The sequence below is a fragment of the Hylobates moloch genome, unplaced genomic scaffold (genome assembly GCF_009828535.3).
Source record: "Hylobates moloch isolate HMO894 unplaced genomic scaffold, HMol_V3 SCAFFOLD_17, whole genome shotgun sequence".
NCBI lineage: Eukaryota > Metazoa > Chordata > Mammalia > Primates > Hylobatidae > Hylobates > Hylobates moloch.
The window spans coordinates 71763788-71780835 of NW_026652292.1; the positions used below are offsets into that span (position 1 = coordinate 71763788).

Sequence of the window (17048 nt, forward strand, 5' to 3'; positions counted from 1 at the left end):
GATCAAATACGACTTGTTTTAGCAAGTTTTTACTTTTCTATTTCATTTTCAGCAAACCATAAAAGCTCAATGTCTAAGGATTTCACCTTCAAGGTTGATATCATATACAAGCATAAATTTGAGCTCACTGGGCTGAAGGTCTGATGTGCAAAAGAGAATCTCTCAGATGGAATACAAGATTAGTTGACTTAACACTGAATATTTGGAGACTAACGCAGGTGCTCAGAAATATGGGGGTGGGGTGTCAGAAGTCTACTGAATTCTTAGAAATAATTATTATTCCAAGCAGCACTAAGAGACTGGAGATGAGCTGACCTTAACAAAACAGCACTCTCTGGTCCTGCTGCCCCTAATCTCATTCTTCTCCCATGCATTCTTCTCACTGTGGCTAGAATTATCTTTATAAACTGCAAATCTGATCTTGCACAACATACTTCAATGGCTCTCTATTATAGACAGCAAAACATTCAGACTCTTTGGGATGAGTTTTAAAATTTCCTTATCACTGTCTAATGAGGATATATCCTACCCCCATTTCCTAATATTCCCTTACATATAGGGTTACTAGACTTAGTAAAGAAGAAAGAAAGAAAACCAGTTAATAATATTTTGTATGTCCCATGCAATATTTGGATGTACTTATACTAAAAAATTATATCTTGTTTATCTGAAATTTAAATTTAACTACATGTTCTGTATTTTATCTGGCAAGCCTACTTACATGGATATCATTATCCAACCAAACTGAACTGTTCTTGTAGTTTCTTAAATGTACTTTTCTACCTTGCTTAATTATTTCTGCAAGAGCAGGACCATGTAAACAATCCCAAATGTTTTGCACACTGTTGATATAGACAAGAAGTCGTTGTTGAAGGAAGAAAGGGAGGGAAGAAAGGGAGGCAGAAAGAATGGGGTAAGGGAAAAGAAAAATATTTTTAAATATCACAGAGGCTTATATTCTCCCTAAAGTAAAAACCTTCTATTTCTAAATTTCTCTGGAAATCCTTTCCTTGCCCCTCTCGATGGAGTTAAATGTTTCTTCATCTGAGCTTCCATAGCATCATAATATATACCCCTAAAAGAATGTGTTATAGTTCTGCTATTATTATTTAGTCACCTTAATCTCCTATTAGACCAAATTTATCAATAGCAGGGAGTAATTTTTCTTTTTATTGTTTACTTTTTCCCATGGTGCCTGGGACATTGGAGGCATTCAATAAATGTTCGGTTAAATGCTTGGTTAAATGAAAATTGTACTAAAATAACTAATAAGATTGGTTAATTTTTAAAATAGATCCAGAAACATCTCAGGCTATTTTTTTTAAAGAACCAAGGATAATTGAGATACTTTGTCTAAAAAGATCCTTCAAAGTCAAAATGAAGCATTGCTAAAGGCTTCTTGGTCCTATCCCGTGAGGAAGCAGTTGATTTTAGAGATTCAAGCCAAGCAGCCTGGCAAAGCTACCACTACGTTGAGGGATCCTCTGCAAGAGAATCCATTTAAGGCCACCAGACACAGCTTTTAGTGGATATATTCGTGTCAACAACATCCAGGTGTGCTTCATGGAATGCAGCCAAGGTGGCATGGAAGCTACCATCTGGAAACACAGCTCGATTTTCCCAAGAGAGGCTTTCTCTACAGACATACTTCTTCTTGAGTTCCTGAGGCTTTTTCTTTCCTGGACACTTCTGGCACATGAAGTCTGGAACCCATCTGGAGTCCCAAGTCCAGTGTCCTCTGACTCGACCAGCCTGAAGCTGAGGGATGAGTGAACTTCTTATATCCACATGTCTGTGAGATATATACATATAGCATATATACAGGTTTTTGTCCACAGCTCCTGACTTATAACCTCCATAGCCCTTGTTATAGACTTTTGTTACAATGTTGGGTGTGTTAGGACTCAGGGGCAGGCCTCAGGAAACACAATCTCTCTGACCTTCCCTTGCCTTTCTCTCACCTGCTCCAAATCTCTCCTGCCTTTCTGATTGTGGGTCTTAAGGCCCACCCCAGAAAGGTTCCTGCCCTTTAGCATTGAAGAAAGAGTGCTGATGTCATGAAGTTTCAGTAAAAATCCAACAGGACTTGGTTGGGGAACTGCCAGATAGCTGACCACATGGAGGTTCCTAGAGGGTGGTGCACCCAGGGAGGGTATGGAAACTCCACACCTCTTCCCCCATACCTCGCCCTATTTATCTCTTCATCTGTGTCCTTTGCAATATCCTTTATAATAAACCAGTAAAGCAGGAATTTGTTTTCCCTGAGTTCTGTAAGCTACTCCAGCAAATTAACTGAACTCAAAGATGGGGTCCTGGGAACCCCACCTTGAGGCCAATCAGTCAGGAGTTCCGTAGGCCTAGACTTGTTACTGGTATCTGGGGACACTGGAGATCAGTCTTGGAGACTGAAGCCTCAACCTGTGGAACCTGATACTATCTCCAGGTAGAATGCCTCCAGGGAGAATGCCACCCAGCTGGTGTCTGCTGCTTAGTGTGTGGGGAGAAATCCCCATACATTGGGTCACAAAAGTCTTCTTCTGTGTTGTTTATTGTGGTGGTGGTGGTGTGAGAGCAGAGGAAAAATTTGGTCTGAGAGTTTTCCCAAAGCAATGTCTAATAAAGATAGCCCCACACAAGCCTACAAGAGCACCTGCTAGAGTGACCCTGTTAACATGTGAGTCCGATCTTATCAGTGTCTTTCTCAAGAGCCTCCTGTGGTCTCCATCTCACCCAGAATAAAAACCAAAGTCCTCAAAATGAACCCTAAAGACATACAGGACCTGTCACCCTGCTACCTCTGCAACATCCTCTTCTCGCATTCTTCCTGCCACAATAGCCTCTTGCTGCTGCAGAAACTCTCCTGCATGCTTCCATCTCAGGTCTCTTAAACTGGCTGTTTCTGTGCCTGGAACATTTCTCCCCATGAAATCCACATGGCTGGCTCCCTTACCTCTATAGGGTCTTTCTTCAAATGCCATCTTGTCATTGAGGCCATCCCCTCATCCCTCCCTTTTTATTTTTCCTTATAGCAATTATTACCTTCTATCATACACATTCCATTATATATTTTATTTTGTCTTTCTCCTTTAGAATGTAAGCTCCATGAGGGTGCAACTTTTGTCAGCTATATTTACAGCTGAATCCCCACAGCATAAGAGAATACCTGGTAATAAGTTCACATAACATTTTTTGAGCAAGTAAGCATCTGCGCTCATTGGTCAAATAATCATCAACAGCAAAAGCAGGGAGAAGTAAAAAAAAATAGCAGATATCAAAGTCCAAAGAAAAATCAGGACTGCTTGACTTTACTGTTCTTGGGTTGCCTCTCCAGAGCATCTTTGAGTTGCAATTTTCCTCCTCGATGGAATGGGAACACTTCCTTTTCTAGTTACTTTAATTATAGCTCTGCTTGTCCCAGCCCTTCAGAGCTGTAGGTATTAGCAATTCTGCAATCAAGATTCTGCAGTGCCTCTGAATTTTAGAGTGGGGTCTTCTCAGCAGGTGAGTCTACATCTGGTCTGGCAGTCACTAGCAGAGTGACTACATGGCTGATCTGAGTTGCTGGGAGCTATTAAGCCAAAGTCTTTCTCAATGGCCCCTTTGCACATACTCAGTTGTAGGATTTGGCATCTGTCACAATGAATAGACCTGAGGTCCACTGGAACTCAGGTCCTGAAAACCCACTTAACTGTGTCAAGTTCCTCTCTGCAGAGACTAAACCCTGCCCCTACAAATCCAGTTACTTGATGACTGCCATTCCAAAAGGGACCAAGATACCACTCTGTACCTGGGAAAGGATGGTATAGAGTCAGACGCGCTTCAGTTCAAATTTCAGCCCCTTCATTTCCCATCAGAGTTGTCCTGAACAAGTTCACTCCCTCTGGGTCTCTGCTTTCTCAGTTGTGAATGGAAGTATTGTTCAGATCGCGGGACAATTATGAGAATTTACAGAGACAATACAGGAAAATCTCTCAACATGACAGCAGCATAGATAAGTCATTCGGCAAATCTGAGGTCCCTTCTAACTTTTGGAAAATTCAAGCTAGTCTACTCTGCCCCCTGGCTGACCCTTGGCCACCAAGCCCAACCTGGCTCTGTCCAAAGTTCAACATGCCACTGTGAACCCTGAGAATGAGCCTGCTGGTCACCCCACTTGGGAGCACACCCTGCAGCCTGCTGGGCTGCTATTTGATCCCATCAGAGCCCCGGACGTGGTTCTTGATACCTGTAGGCTTTAGTGAGAAATAAGGATAGGCTGTGTGAAATTGGGTTACAACCTTTAAAGTACTGCTTCAAATATGAGGCACTAGCTTTTTAATGTAAATTTTAAATCCTGCAGAAAAAGGCAAAAAGAATTTCCCATACATCAGGGACCCCTACATAATCACTGTGATATGCAGTTTTCCATACTTCATTCCCAATGACTTAGCCAGTTCAATATAAGCGTTCACATTTTTAAAACAGAGAAACTGTGGCCCAGATATTTTAACACCTGGGTTCATGAAGCAAACTTGCAATGAAGGAGAGTTTAAATCCAAATGGCTCTGATTCAATAGATCATGCTTTTTGAACTTCATCATGCTTCTCACAAAGATATGTTTAACAAACCAAAAATTATTCTAAGCCAATTCACCAAGTTGACCAAAATTAACCAAAAAGCCCATCATATGAACTTTCTCTGTCAATAAAAAGTGACTTCTCTTTTACTTTATTTTTATATGGACAATTAAGGAAACAGTAGCCCATGAGAATGGAAACTCCTGGAATAAGGTGGCATGTCTCATTTATCTGTCTAACCACAGAGTTCCTTTCACACAACAGGTTATGAGAATTTTTGTTAAATGCACTCTTTATACCTAGAATTTTAAATTGTTTTCCATAATTGAAAATAATAAGGCTGGCTGGGCATGGTAGCTCATGCCTATAATCCCAGCAATTTGGGAGGCCTAGGTGGGAAGATTGCTTGAGCCCAGGAGTTCGAGACTACCCTGGGTCCGAACATTATGAGACCCTGTCTCCACAAAAAAAAAAAAAAAGAAAGAAAGAAAAAAATATAGCTGAATGAGTGGCACATGCCTATAGTCCCAGCTACTCTAAAGCCTAAAGTGGGAGGATTGCTTGGGTCTGGGAGGTTGAGGGCTGCAGTGAGCCATGAACACACCACTGCACTCTAGCCTGGGTGACAGAGTAAGACCCTGTCTCAAAAGGAAAATAAAAAAGGAAAGCTTTTTATAATATATGAAAAAAGACCAAAAAACCCAACTTTTACTATCCAGGTAACTACTGTTAATATTTTAGAATACTTTCTTCTATCAGAATGATGTGTATATTTTTCATTGCAATATTATGGTATGTTAAAATTAAATATAGCTATTTTTAATACTGTCCACTTACTTTTCATTAAGCAGAGCAAATTTCTTTCTGTAGAAAATTTTAAAAATAAAAAAACACAAAGAATATATGACACAATTTAACTTTATAAAAACAATGATCAATATAATCAATCATATATAATTATAATCTATCAAAGATAATGAAGTATATAACTAATGATAACCAGAAATAACTACTTTTGCTTATGTCCTTCACTTTTTCTATGCATTTTAATGTGCTTGAAATAATGACATGCGTACTGCTTTTAAGTGTAAAAAACTCAGACATGTTCATAATTCCTAGATGAAAGATAAAATGGAGTGGCTTAATGACAGATACTATCTGCCAGTGGGTGGTTTATTTCTTTCCAAAAACTTGGGCTTTTTCTGATTTTAATATAAATTTTAAAGATGCAGAAAATTATTATTTGAGTTCTGTGGCATTGAAAATGGTCATATGTCACTCTCTGCAGCTCCACTTTATAGAGAAGAAATGGATTGTTTTGCTATTAATTTTCTCAGTGGTGTTTTAAACATTTCAGTATTTTAGCAATCTTTATCAAGTACTTGAACAGAATAGTAGGAATTACTGTTTAAAATGGGCATCAATCATGGACACAATTTCTTTCTTTTTTTTTTAATTTCACTTTAAGTTCCAGGATACATGTGCAGAGCCTGCAGGTTTGTCACACAGGTAAACGTGTGCCATGGTGGTTTGCTGCACCTATCAAACTGTCACCTAGGCATTAAGCCCCACATGCATCAGCCATTTGTAATCATGGACACAATTTTCACATCAAAGGTGGAATAAAGAATTCTGGAAACACATTCCCCTGAAAGTTGGAGGAAGAACAAAACCAATGAGGGTATCACATCAAGGCCAAGCTTTGCCCTTGGATAAACAACTGCACCATGACCGAAATCCTGAGAGTGGAGTCCAATTTGAGTAAAGGGAGATCCACCAGGCTCTTCAGGTCCTGCTTTTCCCATTCTTGGCCTCTTCATTTGTAATCAATTTTGGTAATGTAGAATATGTCCTCAGATACTTTCCCTCCTCCCACTCACCCCCAATCAGTAATCAGGAAATAAATTGTCTGAGTCTCAGTTTATCAGGGAATGACTTTTTCACACAAAAGACTACTTGGAGGAGAACAAAATTCTTGGTGCAAAATATTGCTTTTCCACTTAAAAATTCTGCAGTCACAATTCTATTCAAAGACACTTTGGCATTCAGTGCTGCAGAAGGAAATCCCAAAGCCTTCCCGATTTCTGTTCCTTTGTAAAAACCAGTCTGAGGGTTTAGTTTTGTTTGATTCATTTCGTGCCTGCATGTATCCTTGTAGGATTCCTTTGTCTTTATATTTTGGTCAAACTTTTCACCAGAGTAATTTTACAACAAAAAACGTATTCTGTAAACAGCCTAGCAAAAACTATTTAGAAATAGTGTGCAAAGATAAGAGTATTCACAGTACCAGTTTTATAGTTGAGAAATAAAAAGGAAACATTTACTGAGTTGGATAAATTACAGTGCATCTATACAAAAAATCCCTTTGACAATTTCAAATATTAACTACAGCCTCATGTTCTAATAAGAAGAAACACCTACAATATATTGCTAAATGAAAAAAAAAAGCTAGGTGCAGAAAGTTTACTGTGATAATCTTGTTGTTCAAAAAACTAGTGAATATTTGCAGGAGCTGGTATATGCAGAATGAAGATCTGAAAGGCTTTTCAGCAAACTAATAACACCCTTACCTCTGGAGAACAGAAAAGGAGAAGCAAAGAGAAACTTTTATTATTTACATTATACCCATTTGAGGTGTTTGAATATCTTATAATTTTTATAATTAAAAATAAAGAAAAATTACATGCAATTGCATATTGCAGTAATCTTTTTGGTTTTTTTGCTGCTTGTTTTACCAACATTACTTGTAACTTAAAGAAACAATTTTAACATTTATACATTGGTTTTTATAAGTAGGAATTTTTTTGAAAGTATTTTTTATTTGTCTTTTCTCTCAAGTAGAAAGACTTATAATTCTTAAGTTAAAGCTACTATCTCAGACTTTTTAAGCAAACATATGCTCTCTCATCGTTTTCATCTCTGTCCTTTACTTTCTAGGAGAGTTCTAAAATTTGTCCCTCATAATACAATATAATTTTCCATAATCTCAATTAAGTTTTCCACTGCTTGTTAATGCTAATGTAATTCTGCTGTTGCACTTTTGGCTGCCTATAAATTCTTCCTTATCTCATCCAGTTCTTTTTACATGACATTTTGTTCTTTCTTTGAAACATTTGTCCTATTTCCAACAGAAATCCAAAAGAGATGAGATGCAAGGTTTGTCCTTGAATCTCAGGACTCCAAATAATTTCCTTAAAACAAAAATCTATTTCCTTCAGCAGATGGGTGTCAAGGATTTGATCTTGCTGGGAGCTTGCATAATAACTTTGGATAACCAGTGCTCAATATTTCTCCACTGTGATTTCTGTCCTTGTTGAGGCTCATATTCTTCATGTTTTGTAGTTTTCTCATCCCCAAATAAAATAAAATGTATCAAAGTCTAGTGTTTACCAGAAGACCTCAAGGATGAATGTTCCTTGACCCTACTTCATTCTAGCCAAATCTTCTGTTTCAAGGTGTAACTGATATGGGAGGGAGGCAGAAAAGTGCTGGGTAGAGAAGGGTGGGGTCCCCAGTGAGGGCTCCACACAGGTAAACGTGTGCCATGGTGGTTTGCTGCACCTATCAACCCGTCACCTAGGCATTAAGCCCCACATGCATCAGCCATTTGTAATCATGGACACAATTTTCACATCAAAGGTGGAATAAAGGATTCTGGAAACACATTCCCCTGAAAGTTGGAGGAAGAGCAAAACCAATGAGGGTATCACATCAAGGCCAAGCTTTGGCCTTGGATACACAACTGCACCATGACTGAAATCCTGAGAGTGGAGTCCAATTTCAGTAAAGGGAGATCCACCAGGCTCTTCAGGGCCTGCCTTTCCCATTCTTGGCCTCTTCATTTGTAATCAGTTTTGGTAATGTAGAATATGTCCTCAGATACTTTCCCTTCTCCCACTCACCCCCAGTCAGTAATCAGGAAATAAATTGTCTGAGTCTCACAAACCTAGGTGAGGACAGGCACTCCTGTTTTCAGATCCAAATGTTGCATTTTCCAAGACCTCTCTAGCCCACCATGCCCCCTATTCTGTGCCTATATAACCCCCAAGACCCTAGCAGGCATACACACGAGTGTGTGGATGTCAAGAGAAACACACAGGCAGAAGAACACACCAACAGACACTGGCAGCCATTGATGGTGGGATGACGTGGAATTTGGCTGAGGACAGTTGGAGGATAGCCCGGCCACAGAGCAGCCTGACCCAAGGGAAGACCACCTTCCCACTCCACCCCTCTCCTGCTCCCCAACCATCTGCTGAGAGCTACTTCTACCACTCAATAAAACCTTGCACTCATTCTCCATGCCAACATGTGATCTGATTTTTCCGGTACACTATTGCAAGAACCCTGGGATACAGAAAGCCCTATGTCCTTGTGATAAGGCAGAGGGTCTGATTGAGCTGATTAACACAAGTCGCCTGCAGATATCTAAGCTGAAAGAGCACACTGTAACACACTGGGGCTTCCAGAGCTGTAAACACCCAACCCTAGACACTGCTGTGGGGTTGGAGTCCATGATCCCCACGACCTGCCCGTCTGCATACTCCCCCTAGAGGTTTGAGCTGCAGGCACCAAAGAAACGAGTCACTCCCCCATCACACACCCTGCTAGTGGGATAAAGGAACTTTTCCCATTTCATAACTCACTAGCTGAATGCCCACAGCTCCTAGATCAGCTCCACATTCCAGCAGGCTTTACTAACCGTGGCTCTGGTAGACTAAAATAGAATTCTGTCCAACTTCTTCCTGGATTTCTGATAAGATAGACAGTTAATGAGTGGAAATAATCATCACGCAGTTATGCTATGCATCACTACCACAAAAACCCTCCTGCTCCTGCCTTCCAACCCCTGCTCTGTGGTCTTTGGAGCAGGATCTTCTCTGAGGCTGGAAAATAAATAACGGAAGAGGAGAGGAACACAATTCTGCCTCTTATAAAGTGGAGAAAACGCACAGGACAAGGATGGCTAAAAGGGACCCTGATAGGGTTTGACTGTGTCCCCACCCAAATCTCATCTTGAATTGTAGCTCCATAGTTTCACATGTCATGGGGGGAACCCCGTGGGAGGTAATTGAATCACGGGGGCAGGTATTTCCTATACTGTTCTTGTGACAGTGAATAAGTGTCATGAGATCTGATGGTTTTATAAAGGGAGTTCTCCTGTACACATTCTTTTGCCTGGTGCCATGTAAGATGTCCCTTTGCTCTTCCTTCATCTTCCACCATGATTGTGAGGCTTCCCCAGCCATGTGAAACTGTGAGTCCATTAAACCTCTTTCCTTTATAAATTACCCAGTCACAGGTATGTCATTATCAGCAGCATGAGAACAAACTAATACAGACCCAGACAAGAGGCACCACAAGGGCTACCCATGACTTTCTCAAACATGTTTGACACGGTTAGTACCATGTTTGAAATAAAATTAGGCCAATGTTAAAAAACAAATAAGAGCACACAAATAAAATCCAAATTTCTAGCTTTCTCTGAACTGTAAAAATATTTGGCAAGTCCATGTCTGCATTCTTAGAAGACAACAATTGGATGTGTCTTCATAGACCATGTGCCCTCTCAACTTCGCCTCTGTGCCTCCCTGGTCAACCCACTCATTTTCATTACCTTAGGCATTTCCATTTTCAACACTTGGCATAAACTTGAGTTTTCCATTGTATTAGTTTCCTAGGGTTGCCCATAATACAACAAAAATATATCCTTCCTCTCACAGTTCTGGAGGTCAGTTCAAAATAAAGTGCCAGCAGGGGCATGCTCTCTCTGAAGTCTCTACGACGGAGTCCTTCCTTGCCTCTTTGAGCTTTTGTTGGCTCCTGGCATTCTTTGGCTTGTGGCCCCACCACTCCAATTTCTGCCTCTGTCTTCATGTGGCCTGAAACATATTCTGTCTGTGAGTCACTGCATGTGTCTTTCTGTCCCTTATAAAGATGCTTTTGTTAGATTCAGGATCCAGCCTACCCAGTATGGTCTCATTTTAAACCTTAATCCATTGTATCCGCAGATAAGATATTTACAAAAGAAAAAGGCACATACTAAAGTTCTGGGTGGTCATCAATTTTCACCAGAGAATCCATTCAGGTATACACAATTGAGGGGACCCATCATCCAGGGGATCCCCATCCAGGAGATGAACAACGAAAATAATAGTCCTTCTTATCTCTTGCCTACAGAGTATTTCCTCAGTAACACACCCACACCCATAGAATGTTCTCTTCTTTTCAGTTTCATTGGCATTACTGTTGGCAAAAAGTCCTCCCAGATCCAGTCTTCAGGGGATTGTCAGTCCAAGTTTATGGCTATGTTTTGAGTTTACATCTTCTTCTAGGCTTTTATAGGTATTTTACCTCACATTACAGAGAATCTGTACCAGTGACTGTTAGCAGACACCATTTCAAACCAGCAGTCAGTCAATCAACTTTATAAGCTGCAATTAGAAAACAAGGAAAGGATAGAGCTTTTATTCCCTCCAAGTAAAGTCCTCGTTTCCTCCACATTCTCCCCACTCTAAACTCCTCTACCCAAAACTATCAATCACATTGGTGACTTTAGAGTGATATGGGAAGAAAGATGAGGTTGCCATGTGAGTTTAGAGCAAGAGACTAGGTAAGATTGAGTGAAGCATTGTAATATAGCTGCTAAGATCTTTTAATTCTGAGTTCTGAAGCCTTCATTTGTTAATGTTGATTAAATAATGAAAATAACTCCAGGTTAAGAAAATGTTAGTAATCAGCACCACACAATAGCTATTGTCAATTATTTGTATATTTAATTAAAAAAACGAATGGCTGCATATTCATTATTGTATTATGGTTAATATACCATACCAAATGTGGAAGAATGAAAGTCTTTGAAAACAAGAAAAATGTTTTACTTCTAGGAAGATTGGAGAAAAAAATGAAAGAAATAACAAATACCTTAAAATTTCCAGAGCTCAGCTGTGGAAACTGAGGTCTACATAGGCAAAATTACTTTCCCTAAGTCATCCAACTAATTGGCAATAAAATTGGAACTATAAGCAGGAACTATAACCCTGCCTTCAAGATCACTGTTCTTGCTAGAAATAACACAGTTAAATTATTTTAAGCAAGTTGAGAACATAACATTTTCTGCATTAATTCCATCTACTCATATATTACTTTGCAGTTTCCAAGTGCTTTGTTAACATTTTTACAAAAGACATTATGTCATTTGATCCCCACAATGATTCTCCTGTATGTGAACAGAAGGTATTACGGTTCCATCCTATAGGTAAGGAAATGAAAGATCAAAATTTCCAGTCTGAAACATTTATTCAGTGAACACCATTCACCTACTCTGCAATAAATTCCCAAAGGCAAAGATGGCTCAGAGCCCTAAGGGTTGTACAGTCTGAAGAAGGAGAGAGAATTGGCTTGGCAATATCATTGCAATAGAGGAGGGTCCAAGGTCCTAAGAAAGTGAAGAAGAAGCAGGTAATGAAAGCGCAAAAGTTTGAGAAGGACTTTTATAATGTATGAGGTGATACTAAGGAGAAGATATTTACCAGATGAAATATTGAAGAAAAGATATTCAGGTAAAAATAGGACATTAGAGCAGGCGGAGGACAGAGGGGTACAACAGAGCACTGCCTTTCAGCATGGCTTCTGGGCAGAGTGTGAGCTAGGAAGAGCCACAGAGATAAGAGATTAGGTTATGGAGGCCCTTCTGTGCTAGGGTCAAGTGTTTGAACTTTATCCACCAGGCAAGCAGGCTGGCAAAGGTTTTTAAACAAGAGTGTGACATGATCAAATTTGTCTCTCAGAGAAATGAGTCTGTATAAAGCACTGAAGTAATGTCTTTAAGTTCAAATACCTCCCAGGCTCAGGCAGGTAACAAAAAAGAAGGGTTTAAAACAATAGTAAGGAGGAGAAATTTTGATGAACTGGACAAAAATATGATGTCCGAGATTAAAAAAAAAAAAAAACCAAAACGGCAAGATTTACCCAGTTGTTGCTCGATGTGGACCAGTGAGGTCAGATCATTCAATTTTTTAGCATAAACAGGAAATATGGATTTTTATGTAAAATCATCTGATTTTTCAACTTTTAAATCTTATTCCAAAGAGTGTTATGGACATTAAAAAAATAAGTAAAATGTATCTGTAGACTGTAAACCAAACCATCGTTTTGTCACTGGACCTGTATACAGTACAAGAGTCTGGAGGCAGGGCAACCAGTTAGGAATCTATTTCACAACTATAAACCTAGAATAGTGCCAGTGAAGACAGAGAAGAAGGGAGATGACTGACAGTCAGAATACAGAGTTGAGAGGAGACCCACCAGATGGTAGATGAGCAACGTGACCAGATGTTTGGACTCCGGTCTGTGATTTATTCCTTGGTGTCATTGTTGTGACTATGAATTAGGCTTTCCATTTTTATTTTCAACATAGAAAGGGGTAGCAAAGAGTAGGTTCTGAAAAACCAGCTTCCAATGCCCTCCAAAACTGACTTCCTCTGAGCCCTCCAAGCCCAAACTGGTTCACAGCATTGCCAGTTGGCATCCAGAGCCAGGTTGAGAAGGAAGATGAGTGTTCTCTGTTTCTCTGCTTCAGTCTCTGAAATGATTAGAGTCTCTGACGTATTCAGTTAATGTTCTCTGCCATAAAAAAAAGAAATGGTTGGTCTCCTTTCCCTAACTATGCTGTCGCTTTGATTTAAGTACTTTTCACCTGTAAATGTCCTTGGTTACTCCTGAACCATATTCTCTCCTATAAAAGGCACTAAATTAAAGACTGCTTTGGCTCTGCGTTTTAGTGATTTTGAGAAGTGCTACAAGATTGCTCCTCCCTTCACAGAGCCAGTGAAGTTCACCTCAAATGTCACCTCCTTTCCGCAATTTGCTCTAAGACTTTATCCATTTAAGACCCAGCTCACATGCCCTCTCTTCCATGAAGCCTTTTCTCACCACACCAGCAACCCCCTGTAACCCCAGACTGGGCCAGGGTGCCTTGACTGTGCACATCATCATCATCTGTTGCCATTTAACTACTCTCCACTCCTGAAAACCTTATAGGCACACAGTAGCCACAGTGGTCTTCTTAAATAGAAGTCAGATCTATTACTGCCCACTTAAATTCCCCACTCTGTGGAGTCAGACTAAAATCTAAACTCCTCTAAATGATTTACAAAACCCTGGGCTGTCTGGTCCTGCCTACATCTTCTGCAATTCTTTTCCTTTTTTGATTACATTCAAATTATGCTGGACTTCTGAGGGACCCTCAGATACCACCACAGGGTCTTTGCATTTGCTGTTCTCTCCACTTACGAAGCTTCTGCAAGGTTTTTCACATAGCTGGATCTTTCTCATCCTCTGGTCTTAGGTTAAACATCATCTCCTCAGAGAGATCATCCATCCCTGATCATGTAAATCTCACTCTCCCAGGTTATCCTCTCTTGGCAACTGGATTACTTGCTCCATACTTACGGCGGCTAAAGGAAATGCTTTGCAGCCTTCCAAATGCCAAAGCGTAATTGTCCAAAGGTTTTTGCTGTTGCGCTCTGTAATCCATCCATTCACATGCTCCAAAGCCATACTTCCCATGAGACACTCCCACCCAATGGCTAAGTAGGGCAGGACAAAAAGTCGACCTGTTCCTGGAAGATATGGGACTCCTTTGACGGGCAACTTTGGCTTGGGGACCCACAATCGTCTTCACTGAAACTTCCATTGACTGCACAGCTGTACAAGACTTCTCCCATGCAACCTTCCTACTTTCCCTCCCTGCACCATGGAGTCAGACCAGCATTGAAGTCTGGTGGCTCCTTCAGCATCTTCCACATGTTCCCTCACCAACCTGTATCTTACTTCTGATCTCCCAGAACCCAAACTAGCACACTGGAACTTATCCAAATCTCTGTCTATTTTAATTTGTATATGAGGTCCCCCAGTAAAATGCTACCTATTTGAAAGAAAGGCTCTTATTAGACTCGCTTGCTGCCAAGTCCACTGCACCTAGCACCATCTTGGCATAGAGTAGGTGCTCACAAATATTTGTCCAATTAAGTAATCTTCTTCTAGAACCTTGTGCATAGGTCTATTGCCACATGGACACGTCATCCTGAAATTATCTATTCACCCTCTTTCATCTCTCACTAGACTTCAGAATTCCTTGAAAATATTCTACACATGGGGTTTGGTCCCAGCATATAGCCCAAAGCCTGGGGCACAGTAATAGCTCAATTAATGTTTGTTAAATTGACATGCCAATTGCTCCTTCTTCACTCACTTCCTCACACCCCAAACTCCACACACCCAGGCAAATAAGCTGTGTCCTTACCTGTCTTCCATAATGTAGTCTGCTTTACCCCAGGCAGTTCCTCCTCCTGTGTCCTATATCTCCGTAACTGTCTTCACTATTCTCCCAGTTTCCATTTTTATTCTCCATCACCAGCCTTCTATCTCCCCACAGAATTCTAGCCCATTCACTCACCAAGTCCTCTCTTCTCACCTCCTAAATAAGTGCTCATTTAATGCACTTTTACTTTTCTCCAATTCTACTGCCCCTACTCTGATCTAAGCTCCCCTTGATTAATACAAAACATCCTCTTGATAGGCTCCTCTTCCTCTTTGTTTGCATCCTTCCTATATATTCGCCACCCAGCAGCCAGATGCCCTTTCTAAAAAGCAAATCTGATCAGGTCTCACAGTGCTGAAAGCCCTTCAAGTCTCAATGGTCTGTTGAGGAGGCCTTTCAGGGCTTGAACAAATCCACCCACTCCTGCTTCGTGCCCATCCTCACTGCACACAAATCTCCCCTTATCTTCCAGTCAAACACAGCAGTCTGCAATGCACCAAATCTACTCTGTCTTTCCTGAAGAATTGTCTTCCCCTCGCTCACCCCCACCTTCATCATGCTAATTCCTGTTGATGTCATTTCTTCCAAGAAGTCTTCTGCAGACAGGCCCAGTTTTGATAAAGTGGTTTTTCTTTGAATTCCTATGGGAATCCAAACTACTTCCCTTATGGTACTTATTACACTGGTTTGTTTAGTGGTCTGGCCCCTAATGTGTGACCTTCATTTCTAAAACAAATATTTGATAAGTCACCACATTGCATCCAATGCTTTAAAAATTTCCCTTTTTCCTGCAAATATGGGTGTTCCCAGCCACCTTGCAAGATTAATCCTTCCACACCTGCAAGATCTTACAACTCTCAGCTGTAAGCAGAGCCTCACCCATGTGCTGCCTCAACTATTTCTCCTGCTCTTCCTTCTGGTCAACTCATCTCCATCCTTAACTACCCATCTCTCTTCCATGAAGTCTTCAGCTCTCTTTTTCTCTTCTATTTAGAATTGATCACCTCTTCTTCCCCTATGGCTCCATGTTATCTGCTCACATTTCCATCATTTACTTCATCATGTTTTTTGGTGTATAATTTTCTGTCTGCCACTGGTCTATAAACTTTTCAAGCTTAGAGACAAGGTCTCATTCAGCTTTTTTTTTTATCAGTGCCTGCTATACACAGGGAAGGTGTTCAGTACATATTCACTGAATCAACAAATGAATAAACAACTCCATCCATTCTTCAGGGCTCCGCAATTTTTACCTCTCCAATTATTCTCCCTTTTGTGAACTACAATAGATCAGATTGCCTTATTTTCTGAGCTCTATACAGACAGCACTATAAAATCTTTCTTATTAGGTTCTAAACATCTAAAGAGCAGGAACAAAACCTCACAGCCTCTCTGTCTCTACCGCCATGCCTTGCACAATATTCTTTTGCTGATTGATTGTTACTGCTCAATCTACTATTCACTTTTGATTTCTTTAAAAAATAAAACCTTCTCAGAAATCAAACAACTAAAATCACAAAATGTCCTTTTCTAAAAATAACACATTCCCAAAACACTTGAGGCAGAGCCGTGCTTTTTCTCCTCTCCCGTTAATGAGAGAAAGATGCTGCTTCCTCCGTTTTCATTTTGTCTGCGTCATGTCTGTGTTGCCTAGAGATTTGTAGCTGTTGTTTCAAGAAAGATCAAATGACAACAGGAGATAGACGGTCTTCTTGATTAAAAAGTGGCACTCAGATACATCAGCTTCCTCCAAATTCAAGAAGGAGAAGCTTGTTTCACAGCTAGTGCCTGCTTCAGGGTCACGCCTCCCTGGGGTCAGCTGAGGCTTGCCGTCCGCTTTCCAGGTCTGCCCAAGCAAGACCTGTACTGTAATAATATGTAAAGTAAAATTTAAGCCTCAAGAGAGGGGTTAGAAATTGCCACTGATTGACTCAGGACCATCCTTTGAGAGACAATGAAAGAACTGGCATAGCATGGTTAGACTAACTTGCATTCTGAAAAGTCCTAGTCCTGAAAGTGACTGTGTGACCTGGGAAAGTTCCTTAGCCTCTCTAAGCTTCAGTGTCATCATTTGGAGAATACAACTGATGAAAACACACCTGTTGGAGTTGCTGATGTGATGGAATGAGATGATACAAAGTGTTTGGTATCACCTGTCACTTAGTGTTTA

The 17048-nt window shown here is 40.4% G+C and overlaps 1 long non-coding RNA gene across 1 annotated transcript in view; it reads right to left on the bottom strand.

Moving 5' to 3' along the window:
• Window positions 1-11312: 11312 nt before the first annotated feature.
• Window positions 11313-17048, bottom strand: part of LOC116456862 (uncharacterized) — a 254743-nt gene continuing 249007 nt past the window's right edge. The window contains exon 4 of the long non-coding RNA XR_004244829.1: window positions 11313-13182. This is a non-coding gene — a long non-coding RNA (uncharacterized LOC116456862). The remainder of the gene's footprint in view (window positions 13183-17048) is intronic.